A 16,644-nucleotide genomic window follows, 5' to 3' on the forward strand; every position below is an offset into this window, starting at 1 on the left:
ATTTTCTGCTGCCACCTTTTGAAATTCAAGCCATTGAATTTCTCTGATTTTTTTCCATGATTAACCGGAACATTAACGGTATGGCCAGTTGTTGGAGCCATAATTTGACTCACAACATGACTTGGCAATTTAGCCACAGTCTGAGCCATAACAGAGCTTGACCCTTGAGCCACAACTGAGCCTATAGCCTGATTTCCAGTAGGCATAGTTTGGGTCACATCCATATTGGTCGATTCGGTTGCCATCTCTGAAAATCAAACAAAAAATTAGTTTCCAAAAAATTAACAGTATAAGAAACCATTTTTTTTTCCTTTAGGAATCTATTTTAAGTTTTTTGGAATATATTGGTGTTAATGAAACCAGATTATCGCATACCGTATATGTAGTTTAGATACCGATTTTAAGCATACCGTATATGTAATATACCATATTTGCAGGAAGCTTACCGTATATGCAACTTACCGTATTTGACAACTCACCGTATATGACAACTCACTGTATTTGGCAGCGAAGCTCACCGTCTATGCGTAAAATTAGCACAAACTATTTTTATTAAAATAACACAGATTTTTTTTTCTTCAATAAAAATACCGTATATGTAACATACATATACCTAATTGTATTTACCAACTGTTAGTAAGAAAATTCATATACTAGCAAAATAAGAATTGGCCTGAGTGACATATCTTATCCAACGATATGGGTTGTAAGTTTTGGTTTTCTTGGCGATCTGTAAATATTTTACCTGCATAAAGCATAAACTAGTCGAGACTCGCACAAGAATATTGGAAATTGGAAAATAAACAAAAGCGCAGAATCTATTCATGTGTATTTCCATCTCTATCATCCCTTCTCCCTGCATTTCTTTCTAGAGGTTAAAAAATTGCACTGTGAAACCAAATAAGGATTTAGTAAATGCTCGATTTTATCTCTTCAACCTCTTTTTTTTTTTTTTTTTTTTTTTTTTTTTTTTGTGTTTTTTTTTTTTTTTTAAGATGTATTGAATTTTTTGAGAGAGATAACATGTATAGACAGTGCTTCCATGTACTATTAACCTTTGAATAATGCCTACATCAGACTCTAGAAATTCCATATTTTCCTTCCATTTTGAGGGTGAAATTATAAAGGCGCAGCCACATTAAAGGCTATAAATTTATTTTTCAAGATTTGATCATATATGGAGACTTGTACCATCATCATATCTTGCAGAAAGCTGTATATTAAACAGGGCCCAGAGATGTTTCCAGGACACTAGAACTTCAAAGAGTGAGCCAACAGCAAGACAATTTGTTTTTAAGCTGAGTTGATCAAAATGAATACTTTACTGAAGCCTTGAAGGATTATACATAGGTATTGTGAAGGTCATGCTGACAGGTCCAGCTTCCTTTGTGATATTTCCTATGTTACCAGGCAATGATCACAATAATGGCCAAATTATAAGGTTGCACAACAAATTTCAATATAAAATATTTCAAGCCACTTCAATCGTACCATGCAACTCCTTTGGAAATGTTAGTTTCACGCGTAAAGTGTGTTCAGACTCACCAACAATCTGTTGCATATCACACCTATTAGCAACTTCTTTAATTATGCAGACATTAAAATAAGTGGAATCTAATGCTAATTCAGCAGTGTTAAAGAGCAAGAGAATAGCCTTCTTCAGATTCCACTCAAGCCTCTTGTTTGATTCCTTGAAATCAGTCCTCTGACCTACTGCTCCAGGTTCCAATTCAAAATTAACTCTGAAATTTAACGAGATAAAGGCCAATTTCTTAGTAATTTAGAATTATACCCAAAAAAGGAGCCATCTACAAAAAATCACTACATGAAGAATGGGTAATATGGTTCTGCGGTCCCACTAATATTCTTCCTTTCCTAGAATTTTTGAGTTAAGAAAGTAGTCATTAATAAGGTCTTAAGAATTCTATCATAATTAGAAGGTAGGTATTAATAATTAATACCAAAATAAGTTATAATATATCACGGTTAATAAAATTTACAGGAGCCAACGCCATTCAAATACCATAATTATTAATTCTAATACTCAAATATCACTCAGAGAAAAATCCTTTTACAATATTAATAATTAGACTGGAAAATTCTTATATATTCTTAGATATATTGGCCAACGCTAGTGTGAATGCACTGAACATACTATCAATTACTACGCTAAAATAGAGAACACCAAATCATGTCACGTATTGAATACAATAATTTCAACGAATGAGAGCAGTATTACACATCATATTACTTGGTCACAATGTGACTCAACAAAATATTTGCAATTAATTCACAACAAATTTACACAGGATTTATAACACGCTACTCCTTCAAGGTGTGAAATGGACAACTTTAAACTGAATAATTTTAACAATAAATGCAAATGTTACAGTTAAGACTGATGGTCATACATGAGACTACTAAAAAATCATATCTAGATTAGTTTGAAGGAAAATTCTCAGAGAAACTCTTTAAGTGTCCAGCTTGTACGCTTTACCTGAGAAATTATACATTTGCTAATTGATAGAGAAGTGGTTATTAAAATGAAGATAGGAGATGAGATTGATGTAAAGAGATAATGATGAAAATCACTAACCAAAGCTACCATACCCACAAAAAACACCAATCAAGGCTTCAACAAATAGATGACTTTGACTTGACATTCTCTGGATTCAATGAAGATCATGGTAATTATCAAATCTACAAATTCGGTCATACACGCAATCTATGCAATACTTAGTTTGATAGAAAATCTCAAAGGTCATTTTCCTTATCCAATCAAGACGGTGGATTCTTATCTATAGAAAAATATCCGCATGCACGTATGTGTGACTAATATGGCTTACTCAATAAGCATGGGGTCAGGACAGATGATTAGGCATAATAAACCATAGCAATTCATTGAGTCTCATGTCTAAGTATTTAATAATCAATCTTAACATCAATGATTTAAAAGGCATTAGAAGGTACTGATAAGTGATGCCTTTGAGAGGAGAGGGTGTGCGTGTGTATATATATGTGTGGGTGTGTGTGTGTGTGTACACATAAATACTTAAAAAGCATTTAACTTGTTAGTTTACGGCTGTAGTTGTGAAATTCACATCTATTTAATATTTTTGAGTTCAATAAAACAATTTGACTTGTTGCAACAACAACGATACATAAACTGTCAAATTAAAAACGGTACACTCACACGAAAAGTCAAAAACCATAAAGAGAGATAAAAAATTCACATTAGAGAAAACCATAAGTAATAAACAAATATTTTCTATCTAAAATTGAGGTAAACTATACATTTCAAGAATAACTAATAAACAACTCATCTTTCATCTGCAAAAGAAATTTCGGCATCTAAATACTTGGTGCATCTTTAGAATCCTTTTAATTCAGTCAAAATTGGAACATGTTAATTTTAACTTGTGTTTAAGTTATATTTTGCCTGCGTATAAGTAACAAAAGTTGCTGATTGTAATAGTGAGAGAGGAATTGATGTCGAAACAATTATGTCATATTATATAGTTGACCAATAAAATGAATCAAATAACACTTCTTATTTAAAAATATTATGAAAATATATTGAAATAATTTATTAATACTATTTAAATAATTTTAAAAATTATTACATTTTAAAATCAAATCAACATATTAGAATAAATTATTTACGTCCTTATTTATGGAAATAGAAAAAATCACTTTCTGTGTAAGTACAAGAAGTTAACAATTCATAGCTCTAATAATAGTTTACACTCCTAAGATTATTAATCCTTAGAAAAGTCCACCATATTGAACAGCTAAGGTGCCTGTGGTACAGGTTCACAAAGTATTAATGATTTTCAAAGACGAATTTGGGATTTTTGCGGATATGTTTGCGAGTCTTGACTAATTATCATCTGACGAATGCACAACTTCAAATGACTACTTTCAGCATTTATATGTCATATAGAGACAAGCCTAACGGCCAGGTGAGAACCCCATGCAGGACTCTAATGTGTGCTGGCCAGTTTCCAACTAATCTTCTTGCTTTGCCAATTGCCATTTTATCTATCAGTCACTTTCTTACTTAATGTCTATATATAATTTTGTCGGCAGATGTTTTCATAGCTGTAGCCAAATATTCCTTAATGCTTAATATAGCAAGAGTAAAACGAGTTTAATTTTTGGTAAATTTTAGAAGAATCAAAATAAATTCAACTCCACTTGTTCAAAAGCTTTGTGTGTGACTAATACTTCTCATCTCCCATCTCATGGAAAACCATTTTCACTCCGTTTAGCCTAAAAATTCGTCATTGAACATCTTGAAAAATGGGATTCACTGGGAAACTGACGACATAAAACTTTACCAGGTTTTGTATGTTGGGAGTGGCATCTCTATTGCAATTATATTAGCAGTGACGCTTGAGGGAATCTCGGCATGGATTTTCAGGATCACTTCAGCCTAAACAGAGAAGAAAACAAAATTTTGGAGCAGTTTGCAAGATCCTTGCAAAAATGTTATTACAGATAGATTGCCAGTGTAGTAGGCACAACAAATGTGGATAGATACCAGAACCAAAAATTATGGTTATGTTTGTGGCTATTCCACTCACACTGGCATTCTTGCAAGCACAAGCAACATTTTACACTGGGAATATTGTAATACATGATGAATCACCTAATTAAGGGGATAAATGTGATCTACCTTATAATTTCCTGATTTTTCAATCAAGGTGTTAATACGGAAAGGAGGCTTGAATTCCTGGGTAATCCTGTAATTCATGACAGGAAATTCACCATCCGGAGGTACCTAATATGCACAACAGATGGAAACAACTTTATGAATGGAGAGAGTCTAAGAAGAGCAATCAAATGGATAACAAGCCTTATACAATTTTGCATCACCCACCAAAGACAAGGTTCTGCCCACATCAAAACTATCCAGATGTACAGATTCATGGAAATTGCAATCATCCAAAATTACAGATCCTGACCCAGAAGAACCACTATAATCCGTAAAAAATTAATTCTGATCAGCTATTGGCTTTCACATCTACTGCAGAGTTGCATATAACAATTATGAGAAGTTAAACTTAGAAGATTGTCAAATATCTATTCAGAATAGAGTCCAAAGGTCACAGAACTACAATATAATCTATGTCAAAAGCAAAAAAGAATATCCCATTTCACTAACTCAATAAAGAGAAAACATGATAATACCATAAATGGACCTCCCGCCTCTTCCAATGGTCAGGTCATCATTAAAAGCTACTCTGATTTCTGGATTTCCACTTAGATAGCTCTTCATTTGAATGGTCCCATCAACTTCTGAAGTCAATAGATATCCCTGCTCAAGAATTATTTTCATCATTTATGGTGAAAGCTCACTTCTATGTGAGATGAATATACATAAAATTCGCATAACAAGGATTACTGGCATCTAGACCAGCTAATAAGTGAACAAGTGATGACGTGAAGATACTCAAATGAGATCACACCCACATTATTTCTTCTTCATATTAGGTCAACAGCTAAAAATAGTTATAATGTGGTCAACTCCGGACACAATCCTGATGCCCAAAGGAAATGTCAATATAACAGGCCAAGGACTAAAAACACTCTTCTTTGTCCAAGAAAAGTTGAAGTTCAAAAAGATAATAAACACACTGGCAAGTTTTGCTCTTTATGCTAGTCTACATTATGAGACCATCCTCCTAATCCCAATTGCCAAAGAGATACATGGAGCATCATAAAGTTCTGGGGCTGCATCAGATTTAAAATTTGTTCTTCACATGCAAAGCATAAGACAAGATTAACTGCATCCCATCTTCACAGCTACTTAATAATCAAGGAGATGATACTAGATGCAGCCAAGGAATTAGATTAGACTGTTAAGTGAAGAATCTCTATGGTCATATAACTCAGATATATAGATATTTGTCATTCAATAAGTATTACACAATTACTCACACTGGAGCTGAATGTGACACTTATTTTTTCAATTACATCCACAAAGATTTCCTCCCTCTTCCTACCCGTCGGTTCTTGTGCCACAACAGATTTTGTAACAGCTGTCCCAGGCATTCGTGTGTTCCCTTGCTGTATGAATTAAAAGTTGCAGGCATCAGTAATAACACTTAAAATTCTTACTTGTTAACTAGTTTTTAGCTGAGGTTAACTCTACTTGCATTATATTTTTTGTGTAAAGTGAATATATTTATTAAACAAATCGATACCATAAATAAGGCAGCAGGACCAAGAGATGACAAGTGTCCAGCATCAACCACAATTGGCTCGTTAAATATGTATGACTTCAAGAGTTCAGTAGATGTTGTTTGAATATAACCAAAATCCTGGCATGAGGAATACATACTGTCATTTTAGACATGACATGAAAACATTAAGCCATTGTTTGAGCCCCATTTTTTCCATCAAAATACATTCTTCAACAGTAATTTGAACCCACTTCAATCACACATTTTTCAATAAAATAATATTATGCGCAAATCCATAACTTTTCTTTATTTTTTAACCACACATTTTCCATCAATACTCTATTCAAAAATGTATTTTTTGACAAGTATGGGGCTCAAAGGGCTAAGAACCTATAGAATAGCAAGTAACTATGGATTTGAGAGTGATATAGAATGAAAAGAAATATCAGATTAATTTGCATATGTTGCCATACTTTACCTAAACATCAATGATGAACTACAAAATGCAAAAGTTTAGTGAAGGACAACTAATTGAATGATGAGGTTGATTGTGTTATTTGCATCATTATGTTATGTGCATCATGCTGTTGGAAACGTGGAGTCATGATATCGTACACTTTCCGTAATACTTACAATAACTTCATCAAGCAGCTCGTATACAAGCACACAATTTTTTCGTAATGACTCTTCGTTAAGGATGCCAAGGTAATCTTTGATGACACGAGCAACCCTTTGTAGTAGCTCCAATACAAGGGAAGGTGGCAGATTGTTCCTTGTAGTTGCAACGAAAAGTAGGCCAACCACCTTCACATGAATGTAGTTTACACCATCCAAACTCTGAAACGATGAAAAGGAATTGCATGGTTAATATTTACAGTTCATCACTGCAAATCATCTATCTAAACCTGTTACCGACTATTTAGCACACTGAAAAAAATGAAAGATATGGAAAATAACTAATAATTAGAAGCAAAAGTTCTGGTTGATCAAATAGACGCCACAGTAAGAAAGCCAAATTTGATGTTTCCAGTTTTGAAGTGCTAAAGAAAATGAGCACACAAAAAAAAGTCACTTGCTTTTAAAGCAAATTCATGAATATATTCACACAGATGTACATATCTTTCTATCCAAATGACTTGGCCAAAAAGGACTCGAGTTGCTCATGAGACACTAATATATTTTCTTTATAAATATTGTACTTAAAATATTATCAAAGAATATGTATATTAGTGTCTTGTAGTTTCAATAGCATAAAATACCTACAAAGACAGGTGGTGCTTCCTCTTTGCCATCTTCTTTCCAGAACTTCACTTTACGGAAAAATATCTCTGCACTTCCTTTCTGTATATCACCTCGATCTGCAACTTTGCAATAATATAATCAGGAAAAGTTAAAATTATAAAAACATATGAAGAAAGCGTTCAATAAGGGAAAAAAAAAAAAAAAAAACCATATCAGGCTTTCTACATCTGCACATCCTAGTCAAAGTCAGGCACAGTTGTGATCAACTTTAGATTATATATAGAATAATGTTATATATCTTAGAAGGCATAACGAAAAACAGGTCTCAAGTGGATTAGCAATGTTAGGGAAAAAATATCAGTAACCGCCCACTGAATGCTGATTATCAGTACAGTTTTGAATAAATGCTCTCAAAGCTGTGAAATCTTTTCATTTTCATCATTTTTTGAACTAATAGAGTCTCATTAATTGTGATCATCTAGACGCCATTGAATCATCAGCTTCTCAGATGCACCAAACTGTAAAGTTTAATATGTCAAAAGCCCCAACCATACAAACCCCCAACCCAGGGACAGATGGCTTTTGACAAAATAAGGAAAAATCCCACTGTGGACAAGGGGAAGAACGGGCTTGTTATGTAAGTTGCAAGCATTTTAGTTACATAACATATGATTGACAAGCTTGGCAGACAAAATTAATGAGTCAAACTTAGCCGCTTTCAAAGGAACAATTGTGTAAGTGGCTACTTATGTGACAAGAAACTTGGGTAACTTAGGACAGTTAGAAGCAAGCAAAGCTTTTTTATTTGTAGTTTGGGAAAGATTCAGAAACTTGCCATGGCTCACCTCCCTCAATTGGGCAATTTACTTTTATTTATCTAGTTGGGCTTGTATAGTGAGCTAGCCCAAGCCCTTTAGGTTGTTTTCTTTTACATATAGTTCGCTTTGAAGACAATGAGGGTTGTAGATTGATGAATTGAATCATGCTGCAACCTTTTGGTTATAAACATATATACATTTACACGTAGTGATAGGAAAGAATTTAACATTTCACGTAAATAAATACTGACAAATTCATGATTTCAAAGAATACCATGGGGTCGTAGAAACCAGTTATGGTCATATATAAACTTCTTATTCATAGCTTCAAAAACTCTTTCTTTGTTCATATCTTCAAAAATTCTAATACACATCACAAGCATAGATATACATAATGAACAAAAAAGGTCAATACTTGGCACCACCTATTTTGATTTTCCTAAAATATAAAGGAACAAAATGTGAAAAAACATTTCTCCTTCATACCCTTGCTATTTTTTAAACTTAACTTAATATAAAAGATATTTTTGAGAGAAAATAAAAGCAAATTCGTATTTGAGGAGAGGTGTAGTGAAAAAGTGACTTTCATCTTCTTGTAACCTCTCTTTTTGGTGAAAAGCTAAATGAGAGAGTTATATCATCATTAACCTTGTTAAATTGAGTCTTTAACTACGAATTTAAAGAGTTTTAAGCCCATAAAAATAAATCTTATAAATTTTTTTATAAAACTTTTATGTTATGAAAAATAAAGGAAAATGAATTATTCATAGGATTTGTAACATATCTCTACAAATGTCAACTAATAAAACAATTATTTCATCCAATTAACTTAATATAATTGTTCTTAATATGCAAAATATGGAGTTTTTAACTCAAAATAATTTTATAAAAATATTTTATAAACACATCAACATTGTTATTCGAACCTGGGCTGCCTCTGAGAATACCATGTTGTTGATAATTGTGGCAACCCAGTTATTCATTAAGTTATTGTTATTAAATTTACTAAAACTTAATATCTTAAATCTTTGAGCTTTTAGATAACTTATGGCCTTGGGCTTTTACTACCTTAAATGAGTCGAGCTTCTATAGCTCATTTCTTAAAGGAGCTAAATCAAATAACTTAAGAATATAAATTTTGGGACTTTATAAACATACTTTTGGCAAGGAGTAGAGACTATTGAAGATACATTAGCTCATTGTAAATGTAGTAGGATCATTCGACCTCTTAGAAGGTAAGAATTCACGATTACTAATAACGTATTATTAATCGATGACGATGAACCTACTACTTATGCAGATGTAAAGTCAAGTGTTGGCTCAAAGAGATAGGAAGAGACCATGATATCTGAAATGAACTCAATGTAGTAAATAAGGTTTGGATCTTGGTTGATTAGCTAATGGATAACACCCACTGGTTATAAATGAGTTTACAAAGAAAATGTTGACAAGGATAGAAACATCCATAAATTAATAGCAAGGTTAGTAACAAAAGTTTATAGACAAAGACAAGGAGTTGACTTTGATGAAATTTTTCACCAAGAGCCATGCTAAAGTCCATTCGAATTTTGATTGTAATAGCTGCATATCATGACTATAAAATGTGGCAAATGGATGTTCAAACTGCATTCTTTAACGGGAACTTGTAAGAAGAAGTATACATAATACAACCCAAAGGTTTTGAATTCAAAGATGCTAACTAGATATGTAAGCTTAATCATCACTATATGGATTGAAGCAAACTTCTAGGAGCTGAAATCTTTGATTTGATGAGACAGTCAAAGGTTTGATTTTATCAAAATTGGAGACAAACAGTGTTTTTACAAGAAGGTAATGGGAGCACTGTCGTATTTTTGATATTATATGTAGATAACATATTAATAGGAAACGAGATCCCAATATTTTAATCATTGAAATTATGGTTGTCAAAAATTTACTCCTTGAAAGAAATAGAAAATGTAACTTGATCTATAGAGATAGATCTAAAAGAATTATTGACCTATCCCAATCTATATAGATAAAATCTAAAGAAAATTTTATATGAAGAAAATGAGCTGAAAGTTCAATGATACTGATGCTAACTTCCAATTGAACTAAGATGATAGCAAATCTCTATCAAGATATACTTTACTCTTCATAATTGAGCAGTTAATTGGAAATTTTCCAAGCATGAACAATCATTGATTCAATAAGCCTAATACACTATTGGTTCAAAAGCAACAAAGAGTTGTTGTCTGGATCAAGTTCTTTAATGAGCTTGGAGTAGTTTCTAACATTGTTGGTCACATGTACTATATTGTGATAACAATTAAGCCATCACGCAAACAAAGAAACTAAGGTCTCATCAATTATCCAAACATGAATTTAGACAGTATCATCTCATTGGAGAGATAATACAAAGAAATTACATAAAGAAAGAATGAATTTCTATAATTGATAATATTGCAAATCCATCGACAAAGAGCTGTCACAGTATAAACATGACTGTCATATTGACTCTTATGATATTAAATATAGAAGTAATTGGATCTAGCACAAATGGGAGTTTGTAAGTATTATGCACTAGGTCTAATCGATTTTGGATATAAACACTTTTAATATATAATTGATGCATTTTATTTATAGCAAAATTTCTTATTTAATTGAATTAATATTCTAATAAACTAAATAATGGAGTCCGTAGATTTAAGTTTTAGTAATTTGTTAATCATAAGGAGCTGTGATTGTGAGATACAAATTACATGTGATTGAATCTTAAATTATCCACGATTGTACGTAATAACAAGATGCGGATTTCGTTATTGTGGCTAGTTCATCACGTGTTGCATATCTTACTTGTGAAGTAAGTAGCTGATCTCACAAATTAAAGTGCGATAACAATTAAATGAACACGTGAATGTTTTGTTATAGAATAAAATATTGGAGATCCACCGAAAAGATTCCACATGGATAAATATCTAATTATTAATAGTTAATTTCTAATGTTCGGCAATGAAATTTGTAACAATCGAAAAGTTTTATATTTTAAAAGAAAAAGTTTTTCACAAATTCTTGAAAGGAAGAGATTTGTATTGGTTCAAGTTTATCCAATTTATGTGCTTTAAGTTGGTCTTGTAATTAAGTATGTTCACTTAGTCTAGACTATGTTAATTATATTTTACTTTATTTCGAGACAAATTATACTAAATGTTTAAGCTATGTTTTATTGTCAAATTGTATTAGAGTTAGTAGTTACATAAGTTGTTATTAGTTCAGAGTCTAGTTTTTATCGATTATTCAATATCAATCTATTAAATATTCAACTATTGTAATTGTGAGCTTTATTTTTCCAATATTGGGCTCTAGTCAAAATTTAAATTACTTCGTAGAAAAAGGCCGCAAGAAAAAAAATCCAATTAGGTATATAGGGATCAAGATGAAGCAGTTAGAAATTTTTAGCTTATCTATTTTTCTATTTTTTTATAAGCCTTAATCACTTTCTCAAGAGACCTCAAACAATGATAGAGTCCTAATTATTAGAAATTTAGAGAGGTTAGTGATTGATTTAATTCCAAATTCTATGACTCCTAATTGAATTGAAATTCATCTAAATTAAGAAGGAATTTCAGTCATTTAATACTCCATTATAACCAAACACAAGCACATGCTCAACTATAAATGAAAGAAAAGGGAAGAAATATATTTGAGATTAGGGAGGAAAGGAAAATAAAGGTATTGCATGAAATTTCTAGAGTTGATGGTTGGGTGCTCAAACCAAAGACATATATCAAAGGAAATAGACTTAAACCCCCATTTTATTTCACTTCATGTTATATTTTAGCCTGTATAAATGTGATTATATGTTATACATGACTCCTTATGGGGATTTAAATATGAGTTGATGGTGTAGTAGTGCACCAGAAATGTAAAGTTGGTGGCATAGTAGTACACCAAATGTTAGTCTGTCGTCCGATCATCGTTATGCTTGCTTATTAAAAGTTTGAATGTCATGAATATATGCTTAAAGTATGATATGTTTGGATTTAATGTATATATGAGTTTATTGAGTATTTTTATGAAACACTCAACCCTTAACAATTTCATATTAAGGCAATCAATGGCTGTGTAGATGAGAATATGCTTTGATGTGAACTCCAAAATATATCATTTAAGTCATGTTCTGTTCCAATAATTTTTTAAATTTTGGAATATTTTAAGTTAGTATTTCTTGAAAGTTTGAAGGCTGAATTGTCTGACGAAAATTGTTTCAAGATGGATAGAATATTGTGCTTTATTTAGTTTATTTGAGTTGTAACATCAGTGTTTAAATACTTTTAGTTGCTGTCCCTAAGCTCAAAAATTCACCCCGACTAAAAGATTTGGAATTTTGATGTGATTCTAGTTGGAGAAAGTATCCATATGAATTATCTATCTTTCGGATTTAGAATCATGAATTTTGATTGTGTAAAACTCAAGTAAAGAACATTTTCCCTAGGGTTGTCAGAATGTACCCGAGAACAAATAGATTCAGTTTTGAAAACAATTTTGACACTATTGATTGAATTTGCATACTAAATTTTAACTTTAATTTCCCTATGTGTAAGTTGCCTACAGTTTAATTGTTGTAAATTTTGGATTTCATTTAGTTGCCTAATAGATTTTTCTTTCATAAGAATGTACAAGCTGAAAATTCGAAGTTTTTGAAAGAAAATTTCTTCAGTTTTGCAACAGATTCTCTGAAACCTTAATGCTTGTAGTCTAAGTTAATTTTTGCATTTTTATGAAAAATCTTGGTAGAATTTTGCAATTTTTAGATCTTCGTAATTTCACAAGTCCCTAAAACTCATGGCATTACAAACTTGGTCTTTCGACTTGAGGTCATCATAATACCTTATATGAGGACAGTCATGTTTTAGGTGATATTAGATGTTGCTTAATGCTTGTAGTCTAAGTTAATTTTTGCATTTTTATGAAAAATCTTGGTAGAATTTTGCAATTTTTAGATCTTAGTAATTTCACGAATCCCTAAAACTCATGGCATTACAAAATTGGTCTTTCGACTTGAGGTCATCATAGTACCTTATATGAGGACAGTCATGTTTTAGGTGACATTAGATGTTGCTCTGTCAAAAGGTGCTAATATGACATCATTTGGATATGTCTAGAATCATATGAAAATTGTGAATGATAAATAGAGGACACTCTCCGATAGTAAGAGATTATGACATACTTTAGTTAAGTTGATAACGAAATCTTTGACCAATGTGTACTCATAAGTCATAAAGAGAAATTGACATACATTTATTTAAAATTGGGATGAAATATATGATCAATTATCGAGAGATCGGACCATATTGACAAAGGATTTATAGTTTCATGGTAAAGAAAAACTTTAGTTTTATCATATCACGTGACATTTTTTGTCACATGTGTTGTCTTGACACATTGCTATATGTCAATCTGGGACGACGAATGTGAATTAATGATAAATTTTAAAATGATATTTTAATTTATCAGTTTTGATTAGATCAAAACAATAATTCACATAATTAGGTGTTGTTGCCAATTTTATTTCCGTAAGTGTACGAATCGTAACAAGTAATAGTGGACCTAAGAGTTCGAGTTGTCGATCCCACAAGGACTGTATTCTAACTCTTAATTCAATTTTCATTTAACCACTATTTGATGAAAACAAATAAAAAGCTGCAGGATTTGAGTTTCAATCTAAATGCTAAAAAATAAATAGAAGCAAACACAATTGGTTTGAAAATCAAATAATGAATGGATGTTAGGATAGAATAACTTCACCTATTGATTACCTTTACATCTCAAATTAAGATTCTTATCTAATGTAGTGTTTGGTCGAATTTTCCTATTGTATTTAATTTACCCCTCTTGAGTTCTCATTGAACTTATTCAACTAATTAAATTTCATATCTCTATGTAAATTCAACTTAATTAAACGAATTATTTGTCCTAGGAATTCAATTATAACCACAATAATTGGCATATGTATCTCTACTCACTATACCAATTTACCGGATTTTATTATATGGTCTAAATCCTAAACTCTTATCTCAATTCATAAATGATTCACAAAATCATCAAATTATTGATCAAGTAATTTAATACATTCATTTCATAGTAAAATCAACACGTGAAATAGTAAAAACCAAGAATCTCAATAAGAAAATATAAAAGATCCCAATTGATTAAATTATTCGCCCTAACAATGGGTTTAACCATTCATAATGAAAGAAGAAAAACAATAAATTGTCTTAGAATACATCATCGAATTTTGTATTAAAGATGTAGAAGAAAAAGTAGAATTTTTGCACTAAGATCTCATTCTTCTTTCAATCAACGCGTTAAACCTTCAATTGTTTGATGTTTTCTTCCTTTCAATTTCTCTTTTGATTCTCCAATTATGTTATCTTGTCTTTCAATGTGTGAATAAATCCTCCGATTCCCTCCTCTAGGGTTGTATTTATGTCTTTTTCAAGTTTTGGAAGAGTTTTAGTTGAGTTGGGCTTTTAAAAAAGATGAATTTCACTTGATAACCCTACTTGATCATAGTGCAGCGCCTAGGCGCTCAATTGAGTGCTGAATTTTAGGAAAAAAATTAGAAATATAGCGCTTGGGCGCTACGGGATAACGCTTGGGCGTTGTCGTCAGTTCGATCGCACTGCACAGTATTCAGTCTTTTTATCATAACTTTTCCTTTTGATATTCGATCGAGACAATTCAAGATATGTTGGAAAGTTAACTCAAAGGGCTACAATTTTCCTTCAGATACTATTTTCAAATTCGATTATTTACTATGTCAGAAATGGGTCTCAATATGAGTTTGAAAACGGTACATACATTTTTTCGGTTGGAACTTGATGTTTGATCATACTTTGATTATATTTCATCCCTTTGATATATTTTTTTATTCAATTGACTCTGAGCACTCTTGAATCTTCATTGTGAGGTCCAACACAACTTTTGAGTATTTTCACTTTAGTCCCCAGACTTCGAATCTTTTTCAACTTAACCCTTTTCTCCAATTTTGTCAACTTTTGCTTATTTCCTTCAATTTCTTGTACCATCATTGAATTTTACCTATTCAACATGAAATGCAATAATTTAGACCATAATTCATCCAAGAAGCAACTAAATATTATCGTTTTAAAGTATTTAAACATTTCTTTGTCCTCAAACAAAACTATCATCTAAATAATTACGAACACACAAGTATGCAAAAGATAATTGGTTGGACAATCAAGATTTTTACTCCAGGAATCGAGATTTTGATGTTTATTCCACAAACATGCTTCAAGTAACAATATCAAACCAATATCTACTATTCCAGCGCAAAAACGACATATGTATGTGAAGAATTAAGTAATCCACCATGACTGCAGAAGTTGTTTCAAATCCTGACATTCTATGGTCAAATATATCCTTATATTTCTCATGTGATTCAAACACTCTCAAACTTATTTTTTTCACTCATTCCAACAGTGTGTAATCTAAAGTTGACTATTTCATTACTATCCCCACCCTCTCGAGTTTAGTTGAACGCTACTAGTTGCAAGTCAACACTTCAATGAACATGGATTCTCAAATTATTCGATTACTTCAACCGCCACAACTCAACTAGAAATTATCCTTCATCAAAAGTCAAATTTCCTCAAATAAGTGTTAAAGCTTAACCAAAGTATTTAGTGATTTTGCTCTTTTCATGCACTTGCTTTTTCTATTTTTCACAATTTTATTTTTTTATTTTTATTTTTATTTTTTATTTTTTATTTTTTGCATTCTCTCTATTAAGCTTTCTAGATGACCCATGTAGCCTTTAGGCCGATAACTCCCAAATTAGATAATTTTAGGGCACCAGATTTTAAACATCCTTAGAGACTTACTGACCCGAGTCAAAAAGGTTTCGAAGAGAACCAAATTTTGTTTCAAGTGCAGCTTCAACTTTGATTGCTTTCTAAATGATCACTGTAGTGAGCTTTAGGCCAATGACTCCTAAGTCAGACAACTTTAGGGCACCTGGTTTTAAAATATCCTTGCAAGCTTGATTACTCGAGTCATGAAGACTTCAAAGAGAAGTTTTTAGATTTCAAATGTATATGCTTTGATTAGTGCAATGCCCCTATCACACACTTATTCGAACAAATCCACCACCAACTTAAGACTTTCGCCTAGTTTTATCGTGTTAGTATAAGACAATCCACACATAAGTTTTCACATATGGTATCCAAATTCACATCTGCATCTTCCTACAGCTGTAAATCCAAACTGTGCTAAATTTGGTCTAATGATAAATAATTTACTATCGTTTAAGTAAAACATCTATGTCTAATTAAATCAACCATCTAACAAATGAATCAACTCGTTTCATCACAGTGTCAAACTCAATTCTAGTG

At 31.7% G+C, this 16,644-nt stretch overlaps 1 pseudogene; it reads right to left on the reverse strand.

Moving 5' to 3' along the window:
• Positions 1-1,004: 1,004 nt before the first annotated feature.
• On the reverse strand, positions 1,005-9,231 carry LOC111400664 (annotated as a pseudogene).
• Between the last annotated feature and the right edge of the window lie 7,413 nt (positions 9,232-16,644).

Source organism: Olea europaea, chromosome 10, assembly GCF_002742605.1.
Source record: "Olea europaea var. sylvestris chromosome 10, O_europaea_v1, whole genome shotgun sequence".
In the NCBI taxonomy this organism is placed as follows: Eukaryota; Viridiplantae; Streptophyta; class Magnoliopsida; order Lamiales; family Oleaceae; genus Olea; species Olea europaea.